The sequence below is a fragment of the Nicotiana sylvestris genome, chromosome 5 (assembly GCF_000393655.2).
Source record: "Nicotiana sylvestris chromosome 5, ASM39365v2, whole genome shotgun sequence".
Taxonomy (NCBI): Eukaryota; Viridiplantae; Streptophyta; class Magnoliopsida; order Solanales; family Solanaceae; genus Nicotiana; species Nicotiana sylvestris.
In genome coordinates, this window is record NC_091061.1 from 6685721 (window position 1) to 6697845 (window position 12125).

A 12125-nucleotide genomic window follows, 5' to 3' on the forward strand; every position below is an offset into this window, starting at 1 on the left:
TGAATGAGTGCTTGAATATTGTTTGTATCCCTTGATTCCCTCAACCTTCAGTGAAATGTTTTCTCAGGTTCGGGGTCAAAGCCTTAAAGTCGATCCTGGCTTTTTACCCTAAGCATTCAATCAAAGTTCCTGAGATCTGAGCAACAATCAAGTAACGTTAAACTAGACTAAATAAACAATTAAAGCAAAAACTAGAAAGTACTTAATATTCAAGTCCCCGGCAACAGCGCCAAAAACTTGTTGCTCCCAAACGCACACGCAAGTATACGTGGTCGACAAGTAATATAATGATAAGTTGAGTGTCGAACCCATAGAGACTTGTGTAAACTACTCACTAAATCACTAAAATTGTTATTCAATCCAGCTAAAATCAAAGTCCAATAATATGATTATATTACACTACAATTCTAAATAATAACTAAGTTATCAAGTAACGAGTTGATTGTTGTGTATTCAGTAGAGACAAGTATTCCAGAGTTGTGATCGATTCACCAATCGTATTGTGTTCTAATTAACTCTCCCTTTCATATAATTCACTCATGGTTGCTAATTAATCGATAAATGCTCTCGTATCCTTCTCCCGAAGTGCTACTCACCTATTCTCAATAGATTAATGCCTATATTCCTATGAAATCAATCTATTAAGAACGCATTAAGATCACGATATTTAATTAAGCATGGTGACTAGGTATATTCCTATCCTAACCACAAATTCACTCCCCCTAAGGGTTAAGATCATGCTCTCTTCAATTCTTCTCTAATCTAAACACGGCTTTCCCAAGCATAGCATAGATAGTAAATAGAACCTAACTGCTGGCCAGACAATTAAGCAATTCAACACAGAATTGAAGAAACAACCATATATGAGTGAATTATAATCAAGGTCAAGCTAATATCAAACAACAATATTCATGGCTAAATCACAACCCCAGAATAATAGGTGTTTAGCCACTCATGATGTAATCAAACAATTGCATAAGTGTTGAATCAATTGGAAATACTAGAAAAAGATGAAGAAAACTGAGAATTCTTCGCTTCCTCACGATCCCGTGTGTATCTCTACTCCAAAGTGGCGTCCCCTCCCTCAAAATAGGTTTAGTCTTGCTTTTATATCAGTTGGGTAGTTCTAGGGCCGAAATAAACTTGTCCCGGGCAAAATAGGACATATTTCACGTAACCAGCGCCCAACCTGGCGCCCTCCACGGCGCCTCATTATTTGTGCATACTGTTTTTGGCGCCACAGGTGGCGCCAGGCACTGCCTGTGGCACCCAACTGACCCTTTTTCCCGGTTTCGTTCGTGTTGGCTCAAATCTCGCGCGTTTCGTCCTGTTCCGTTTAGAATTTGGAAAAACGTAAAACATGAAAGTTATATACCTTTGAGTTAGGTTTTCAACCATATATTGTGGAGCCAAAATAGAGTTTTGAGCAAAAGTTTATGTGTAGTTTACTAGGCAGTGCGCAATATGCCCTATCGAGTCTTCGTTTATTCTTAACTATCAAAGTTGACCCCTGACACGATCCCAACTTAATTCCTTGGGCTTTTACTCAGACTTCAAAGCTCCAAATCACTTGAATTCATTCCATAACATCTATATAGCTCGGAATCACTCCTACAAGGCATAAAACACATCGTTAGTGCAAAATATTAGCGATTAAAGCGCAAACTCAACTAAAGTGCAGTAAATTAGAGTGTAATAACCGACTAAAATACGTAATTATTGCCTATCATCAGGAACAAAAGCAATATAATAACTTCCCGTCAAGGGAATAATGATATGTCAACAACATCTCGGCAAGGGAACAATACTATCAAAACAAACATCCCGGCAAGGGATCATTAATATCAAACAAACATCCCAGCAAGGGAACAATGGTGATAATAATATATGAAGCGCAATAAATCACAACAGAGTCATAACAACTATAATACAAGACTCACAGGCATGCTTGACACCAACGTATAGATACTCGTCGCCATGCCTATACGTCGTACTCCACAATTAACATGTAGCAAATAAGACACAACTCCTAATCCCTCAAGCTAAGGTTAAACCAAACACTTACCTCGATGCCTCGAACACAACTCAAGTTTCAATTATAGCTTTATCCCTTGATTCCTCCGCCAATTCGCTCGTATCTAGCCACAAGTTACTTAATTACATCAATAAACGCTAAATGAATCAATTTGAATGCATGAAAATGAGTTTTCCAAAGTTTTACCCAAAAAGTCAAAATTGGCCCCGGGCCCACGTGTTCAAAACCCGAGGTTCGAACCAAAACCCGATTACTCATTCCCGCACGAGCTCAAATATGTAATTTGTTTTGAAATCGGACCTCAAATCGAGGTCCAAATCCCTAATTTTCAAAAAACCTAGGTTCTACCCAAAACACTCAATTTCCTCCATGAAAATCATTGATTTGAAGTTGAAATCATGTTAAAAGATGTTAATGATTGAAGAAAACTAGTTAAAAATGACTTACAATTGATTTGGAGAAGAAATGTTGTTTGAAAAATCGCCTCTTATGTTTTTTAGGTTTTGAAAAATGTACAATGACTGAAAATGCCGTCTATTTATACCCCTCTCAGACCCCCTGTGCGGACCGCACAAAATGGACTGCGGCGGCACAGGCCTTCCTGAGGGTACTGCGTTCCAGTGCCCTGTGCAGACCGCAGAAAGTCAACTGTGGCCGCACAGTAGCGCCCATGTGTGGACCGCAGAAAGTCGACTGCGGCTGCATAGCCCTACACCGCGCACCGCACAAGGCCGACCTCGGACCGCACTGGCGGGTTCAGAGGCCTGCAACTTTTGGTTTTAATCCTAAAATATCCCGGAACCTACCCAAAACTCACCCGAGACCTCGGAACTCCAAACCAAGTGCACACAAAACCTCAAAAACATCCTACGGACTTATTCGTATAATCAAATCACCAAAATAATATCATGAACATCAAATTAAACCTCGAGATCAATGAAATTTCTCAAAACTTCTTTAAACATCAATTTTGCAATTTAAGTCCGAATCACGTCAAATGACATCCGTTTTTCGCCAAATTTCATAGAAACGTCTTAAATCATATATAAGACCTATATCAGGTGCCGGAACCAAAATACGGGCCCGATACCATCATCTTCTAAGCAAATTTCATTTCAAATTTCTTTAAACAATTTTAGAAAATAATTTTCTTTAAAAAATTCATTTCTCGGGCTTGGGACCTCAGAATCCGATTCCGTGCATACGCCCAAGTCCCATATTTTCCTACGGACCCTCCGGCACCGTCTAATAACAGGTCCGGGTCCATTTACCCAAAACATTGACCGAAGTCAAATTTATTCATTTTATAGTCAAAACTTATCATTTTTCACAGATTTTCACATTTAAACTTTCTGGCTACGCACCTGGATTGCACACGCAAATCGAGTTGGTGCTAAGGGAGGTTTTTAAGGCCTCGGAACATAGAATTTCATTGAAACACAAGTGATGACCTTTTGGGTCATCATATTCTCCACCTGTTAAACAACTGTTTGTCCTCGAACGGATAGAAGAAGGAAGTACCTGAGTCGGGGAAAAAATGGGGATAACGGCTCCGCATATTGGACTCGGACTCCCAGGTCGATGTCTCAGGAGGCTGACCTCTCCACTGAACACGAACAGAAGGAAAACTCTTCGATCTCAGCTGATGAACCTACCGGTCTAGGATAGCCACCGGCTCCTCCTCATAAGATAAGTCCTTGTCCAACTTGACAGTATTGAAATCTAACACGTGGGATGGATCGTCGTGATACTTCCGAAGCATGGACACATGAAACACTGGATGCACGACTAATAAGCTCTGCGGCAATGCAAGTCTATAAGCCACCTCTCCAACTCGATCAAGAATCTCAAACGGGCCAATGAACCTAGGGCTAAGCTTGCCCTTCTTCCCAAATCTCATCACGCCCTTCATAGGCGACACTCGGAGCAATACCCCCTCACCAACCATAAAAGCCACATCTCGAACTTTGCGGTCTGCATAACTCTTTTGCCTGGACTAAGCTGTATGAAGCCTATCCTGAATAATCCCGACCTTGTCCAAGCCCTCCTGAACCAGATCCGTACCCAACAACCGAGCCTCTCCGGCTCAAACCATTCAACCATAAACCGACACCGCCTACCATATAAAGCCTCATAAGGAGCCATCTGAATACTCGACTGGTAGCTATTATTGTAGGCAAACTCTGCTAAAGGAAAAAACTGATCCCACGAGCCTCCAAAGTCGATGACACAGGTGTGAGCACGTGATTTTTGCCTTACGAAAACTATTCCAAAATAAATCAAAAATAAAATAAATTTCTTTTACTGTGCAATTTTTGAATTTGCGTGGTGTTTGTTAAATATTTGTCTTATATCCGTAAATGTTTACTTTGTCATAACAAAATGAAAATAAAAATAAAAATATATGTTGCATGCATATCTAGGATTTAATTATGCATTTAATAATTGATTCAAAAAATAAAATCACAAAAATATGTGTCTGTTCTAGTTTTAATATTTCACTGTGTGATTAATGTTTGGTCTGTATGTTAAACAATTGTTAAAAGGTAATTAATATATTTAGAAGGGTGATTTTTGTTTTTATAATTTTAATTAAGATTTTAATGATTAATAATAAAATTAGAAAATAAAAATACAAGTTGTAAAATGAAACTCGGACATGGATTAAAATCCAGGCCCAAATCAAGTTACCCCCCCCCACAGCCCAATCCAAACAGCCCAGATCCGGTCTTATTCAAACGAGTCAAAACGACAGCGTTTGGTCGTAGTTTATCAGTGACCGTTGGATCAAAGCCAACCAACGGCTGAGATCCCACGAACCTAACCCGTAATCATTACCCGATCCGATACCCGGTTCAACCCATGACCCCGAACTTCAACCAAACGACAACGTTTGGTTAAGTGGATTGATCTCAACCGTGCATCTTAATTGATCCAACAGATGAGATCAATCCACCTCACCCCTATATAAGGCCCAAAGCCCTACCCCGGCCCCTAACTTAACACCCCCCTCTCCACTGTTCATCATCATCTTCCTCAAACCCACCCCTAACCCTAGCCGCCCTAACATCCCACCGCCTGAAACCCGGCGGCAACAACGCCGCCGGTCACCACCTTAACACCCCAGAACCCCCTGAACACCCTCTATCCGAATATGTTATCCGCTTGGCTCGAATCTCTCTGAAAGTTCTCGAATCTTCATTTGAAGATTCGAGCCAAACTCAGATCTAAACCAAACAACCCCTAGTTAACACCATAGTACCCCCTAGCATGCCTCGTTATGGATCCGGTGTTTGTTTGGTTCGAATCCCCTCAGAACTCTTCGAATCTTCTTTTGAAGGTTCGAACCAAACAAGAACTTACCCAGATTTGTTCTAAACTAACACCAAATCACCCCTAGGTTTCCCTCACCCTTGTGTCATTGTTGGTTCCCCTCGAATCTGACCAGAAATGGTTAAGTCCGAAATCAAACCTTCAAGAACCCTAGAAACACCAATTTTTGGATTCTGCCCAAATTAAATAGAAGATTGAGGTTTAATCGACCTTAGTCAAAGTATTTTCAGTTGAAAATACTTCGACTAAGGTCTGTTTGATTTCAAACAAAAAATCCGAATCCAAGAGGAGTTCTAGTCTGAATAAATTTGAAGGTTTAGAGGTACTTGTCTATTTCTTATGTGTATTCTACATGTATTCTATGTTTGTTTCATTAGTCTGTTTAATTTTTCATAATTTTCTAGTCAATTCTGTTATACTGTCTCATACTCGTCTATTTGATCAGAATTATAATTGTTTCTGTTTGTTTATGATTGTTTATAATATGTGTAATCGACTCGATTAAGTTCGTCGATTAGTTGTGTTATAAATCCTGTTTCTGAAAATGCTGATTGAAACAGTCTGTTTCTATTTTTTTAGACTGATTATTGACAAATGTTGTAAATAGTCAACTGATTAATACTCGTCAATTAAATCATGTTTGTTTGCAAATCAGTAAATTCAAATGAATGTTGTGTGTATATTGTTTTCTGAACAGGGCATTGTCAGTATATTGACAATGCTCCTGTGTTTGTTTGATTTTAGTCCAATGTTGAAATGCAGTTGAATTATTAGGCTGAATTCAGTATAATAGTATTGTGATGTTAGTTTTGAATTCAAGTTTACAAAAAGTTGGTTAAATACAATTATATTAGGAGGTTAATCCTAGGATTGGTTATAGCTGCTTAAACAGATTTTAAACTCTGTAGTGTTAGATGCTGAATTTAAGGCAGTAATTACAGTAAGAAATATGGGGCATATCTGGGGTAAAACAGTGAAGGTAATCTGATAAAAATAGTGAGCTGAAAGTGGAATGTTAGTGGCTATAGTTTAAGATAATAATGGGGAACAAAGGGTAATGGGGCTGCTTAAAATCAGGATAAGATCATTTAAAGTATTCAAAAGCAGTTTTTAATGGAACTTTCTGATTTTTAAAAAGAGAAAAGGGTCCAGGCAACACTTAAAAAAGATGGGGCAGGCCTGTATAAAAGAGGGGGATTGGGACTAACTTGAGAGGAGCTTTTCAGACAGAAAGGAAAGAGAGAAAGAAAAAAATCTGATCTGGAGGACAGATTTTAAAACTGAAGAGAGGAAAAATCAGAAGAAAAAATAAGGAGAGATTAGGAGAAAGGTCAGATTTTGAATACAGATTTTGAAGAGAAAGAATACACCTAGAGTGATATAGAAAGAAAGAGAATTAAGCAGAAAATCAGAAATGAAAATCAGAAATAGGAATTTGAAACAGAAAAGAAACTGAAAATCTGAAATATTGTCTTTTCGTTGAATCTGTTCGGATTTATCTGATTCCATTGTTCAGTTAAAATCTGAAGTTTCTTTAAAAATACTGTTACTGTGCATCTGGGTTCCTCGGGTCTTATTATTGCTCAAATCTGTGGAAATACCGATATTTCTGCCAGTATTTTGTTACTGCTGCAACTGCTGAAACTTACTTCTTCTACCTTCATTTCCAGGTACTTATCTTTTAAATTCTATGTTGGAAAGAGATTCAGCATGACAAATCAATGAAGCTTGAATTGCAATTCTATTTTTCCATTTTTTTTTGTTATTATAAATTTCAGTTTTTTTGTTTCATGTTGTTTAATATAGAAGTATGCTTGACATGTTAATTATCAGTTGATCATTCTCTTTGAAATTCATATAAGTGTTGTAATAACATTACCTATTCCAGAATTTCATTAAAGTATAGTTATGGTTGAATTGTTAAGATAGGGAATATGGCATGAAGTTGGCTATTAATTAAGTCTTACGACATAGTTAGGCAGGTATAAAGTATTCTGGGAATATCAAGAAAATGCGTGGTTAGTGTATTTCGATTGTTTGGTTGTGGATTAAGGCTAGATGATGATTGGTTGCATTTTATTCATATATGGCGTAATAGTGATCATGGTTAACATCAATAGTCGGAAGTTGCATTAGTATCCTCCGCTATGTTCACAATGTCAAATATGGTGAGTAATATTGTATGCAATATCATTTTATTAAGTCAACTAGACTTGTTCTCTTTCTTAATAATAAAGGGCTTAGGAACTTATACAATGTGAAAGTTAATGTTTAGCAATAATTCATATAGATTGAGAATCAAATTGGTTTGATTATATATATATCTATCCCAACTCAATCATAAGCATAATTAATTAATTTAATTTCGCCTATTAGATTAAAAGCAAGTATATGAGAATAAGATGAGATGTACAAGCACAAATTGCAACACTTTATATCAATGGTAATTAGAAATAGAATTTGCACTAAATAAATAATGAAAAATTGTTCAAAAATACTTCTTCCCTTCATAAATCATTTTTGTTAGTTTCATATACAATTCATTCTTTGGCATATATATATGTTATATTTGCTTAAAAAATCAAATTCTTATTCTTTTCTTTGAATTTGAATAGTTGGGATGAATATAATTTATACTCGGAAATTATAATCGACGGGCAACATTTAATAAATTGTGAATTCTTTTAAAAGAATTTAAAGGCATCCCTTAAATGTGAATTTCTCAGGAATTTCATATAAAATGTGTAGATATAATAAATAATTTTGTGAAAAATCCATAATATTATTACAAAGATTTTGCACAATTAGGGATGCGTTCGCGTACCCTGATTATATTGATAAAAGCAATTCGAATTATGCGTACGCGCAATTTCGAGCGAATATTTAATAAAAGGGATTTCTTCGAAGATGTAAAAATAATTTCATATAACCCGGGATGTGCAGTTCACTGTTTAAATATAAGAGGGGTGACGTTCTTAATTTTATTTTTTAAATCACGAACATATGAATTGGTAATAAAGGATATAATATGATCAATTATATTGTGTACACGTATGCGTGACATGATCCCCGTAATTATGAAAGGTATATAATACGAATATACGTACGCGTAATTCGTTTATATAATTGTAAACAATAAGTAAAAGTGGTAGTAAAATCATGCAATAAAAACGTATTTAGTAAAAATCAAGATAATTAAGCCAATAATAAAAACAGTTGAGCGACCGTGCTAGAACCACGGAATTCGGAAATGCCTAACACCTTCTTCCGGATTAACAGAATTCCTTACTCAGGATTTCTGGTTCGCAGAATAATAAACAGAGTCATATTCTCCTCGATTCAGGGATTAAAACTGGTGACTTGGGACGCCTTAAAATTCCCAGGTGGCGACTCTGAAATAATTAAATAAATCTCGTTTCGACTGTCCTTCAATTGGAGAAAACTCCCCACGCGCCCCGCGGGCGCGGTGAAAAGGAGGTGCGACAGCTCTGACGACTCTGCTGGGGAGCAAAGTGTACTGTAATCCAGAACCACTGGTTCAGGGTTTAAAGAATTCGAGCTTAAAATAACTGCGATAATTGGCTTTATTTATTATCTGATTTTTTTACATGATATATGCCCAATGTGCTAAATGACACTTTTACCGCTTTAATATTATTTGAATTATGAATATATACAACTGCTACGAAACCCCCTTCTTTCTGAGTCTTCTAAATTTATGGTGCACACGTGCGCGTGGCCCACCTTTCTGTTAAAGTCATACCAAATAAGACGAAGTTGGGACAAGTAACTAGGCCGGGTAGACTTTCGTGCTCCCGGTACGTTGCCCCCGCTTCGGCTCAAACTGTCCGTTTGGGTAAGCCAGGTTTAGAACAATCAACCTCAGGTTTTTCACCTAGAATAACTCAGCCATGTACCGGATCCCTAGTAGGAACGTCTATTTGCATCATGTACATTTGGCCTTGGAGACTCAACACAGGGGTTGGGTCTGTCTAGGACAGGTGAACCCGAAACAAAAAGACCATCCTGATGCATCCTACTTGCTACTTGTGCATTCATTTGTCTCGAACATGCTTGTTGACCAGCTTAAATGAAATCATGGTGAGAACCAAGGAATAAAATGGGTTGTTTTAAAAATTTTCAAAAAAATAATAGTTTTTAAATCTTGAAATAAAGGTTTTAATAAATAAAAAAAATTGAAAATGATTTTTAATGTATATTTTCAAAATGAGTCTTGACTTTATTAAATTAAATTTCAGATACAAAATGAGCATCACGCAAAACCCCCCATCCAAGAATACAGAAGAGTTTCTATTTCAGCTTCAAATGTGGTGGTATGATTTAGGCGAAGATGGTCAAAAATGGGTCGTCAAGCATTTGGGAAATCTCACGGATATTATGAAAGTTAAACCCCGTGATGATCTGATTGCGGCGTTAGTAACTTTTTGGGACCCTGTTCACAATGTCTTTCGTTTCTCTGACTTCGAGCTTACTCCTACATTAGAGGAGATAGCTGGATATGCTGGTTTTGACGGAAGTCTAAGAAATCAAAGCCTGATATTCACAAAGGCTCCTTCGGTACATCGATTCTTCGGTCTTCTGAACATCAGCAGTCAAATCAGGAAAAGCAATGTCATCAATGGATGTTGTTCCTTCAACTTTTTGTATTCAAGGTTCGGAAAGTCAGATGGGTTCGAAATTCATGAGAAAGGCCTTACTAACAAGCAAAACAAAGACACTTGGCAGATTCACCGTCGCTTTGCCTTCATGGTGGCTTTTCTAGGAATCATGATCTTCCCAAACAAAGAGCGAACAATTGATATTCGCACCGCGAAAGTTGTGCAAATCCTCACCACCAAAGAAAATCACACCCTTGTCCCCATCATTCTCTCAGACATTTATCGGGCTTTGACTTTATGTAAATCAGGAGCAAAAGTCTTCGAAGGATGCAAAATTTTGTTGCAAATGTGGGTGATTGAACATCTCCAACAACAGCCCAAGATCATACAGTATGGGTCAAACAATGATAATTGCATCGAGAGTTATGAGGAAAGAATAAAAAATTATCAGGCTCCAGAAGGGATAGAAGCATGGGTATCTCATCTAAAGGCTTTAACGGCAAATCAGATTGAATGGACTTTGGGATGGCTCCCGATGAGGGAAGTGATACACATGTCAACCTCAAATAGTTATCTGCTACTATTGGGATTGAGAAGCATCCAGCCGTATGCGCCACTAAGAGTCCTAAGACAACTAGGGAGATATCAAGTAGTTCCTGATGATGAAGATTTGAGTATGCAAGTAATCGAATTACACCCAGAAGCCACTATTCCCGAGGCTCTACTTCAGCAGATGTGGAATGGATGTCGATACTTGAAAAGTGATACTCAAGTCCCAGACACTACAAAGGGTGAGATAAATCCTGGATATGCAAGGTGGTTTGAAAAACGGTCTCGCGTGGATGATGTACCAGAGCCTGAGCTAAGAAGGCCAACAAAAAGACCCCATGTTCAAAACTTCAATGATAAAATCCAAGAGCGGTTGATCTGGGGAGAAAAGGAAAAAGGGTACAAAGCAACTATCCATGCCCTAAAAGAAAATCTGAGAAGCCTCAGTTTGGAGAAAGATTTGCAAGCACAAGAAGCCGAAGGCGAGAAGAAGAGTCTAGCTTGTGAGAATGAAAATCTTCATGCTCGATTCCAAAAAATGAAAAGAGTTTCTGAGACACCAAAGAGGAGCTGGAAGGATCAAAAAACCATCGCCAATCTTTTTGAAAGAATGCAAGATTATGATTCCATTCTTGCGGAAAACGAAAGGGCGTTGAGCAAAGCAAAAGAAAGGATCCAACAATTAAACGAAGAGGCCAGATCTAATAAGGAACGCCAAGTAAGGCAATCCGAAGAAGACAGGTCACAATTCAAGAAGGAAAAAGACCATTGGATACGATCAGAAGATCAGCTTCGTGCACAACTAGAAGAGGCAAGAAGATGCAACAGAGAACATCAACAAGCAGACATCGACAGGGAAAGAGCGCATGCAAGATTAGAGCAGGCCAGACTCCGAGCTCTATTAGAGTCAGCTCTAGATCGTGAAAACCGTGTCAGAGATATAGCCACCACTCGCCAGCAGCAATTACAGGACCAAGACCAACGTCTCCAAAATTTCAAGGGCACAAATCCACGACCTGGCGGTCTACACCTCTCAAAGTTACGTAAACTGCCAAGGAATGGATTATGAAAGGTTTACAGAGCATGCACCCATTTTTGCCCGTCATCTAGCAATGGAGTTGGAAAGGATGTATCGTACGCTGGGAGGTCATCCAGGTCAAGCCCCACATTGAGCAAATAATCTATTAATTTACAACACAAGTGGAAAGTGGGGCACGTTGTGAGATGTTAAGAATTGTATCTTTTATTTTGATTTAAGTGTGTGTGTTTCAAGCCATTTTCTTACAAAGTTTTCAAATGTAATGTCTGTTCATCTTTGTATAATGAATAAAAGTGTTTGCCTCATGTCCGAACTACGCAAGGTCTGATTCATGCGGGGGCATGATACGTAGGCAATCTCTATAAGATTCGACCACCACAATAAAAGATATATATAATAAATAAAATAAAAGTGAGTAACAATAAAAATTTCAAGAAAGCTGGGACGACACAAGCGGCCAAGCAAATGCATAATAGAAAGGGGATATTTGTCTAGGAGCATTGCATCTCAACGTGTAATTATATATGTGTTAAACTCTCAAAACTAACAA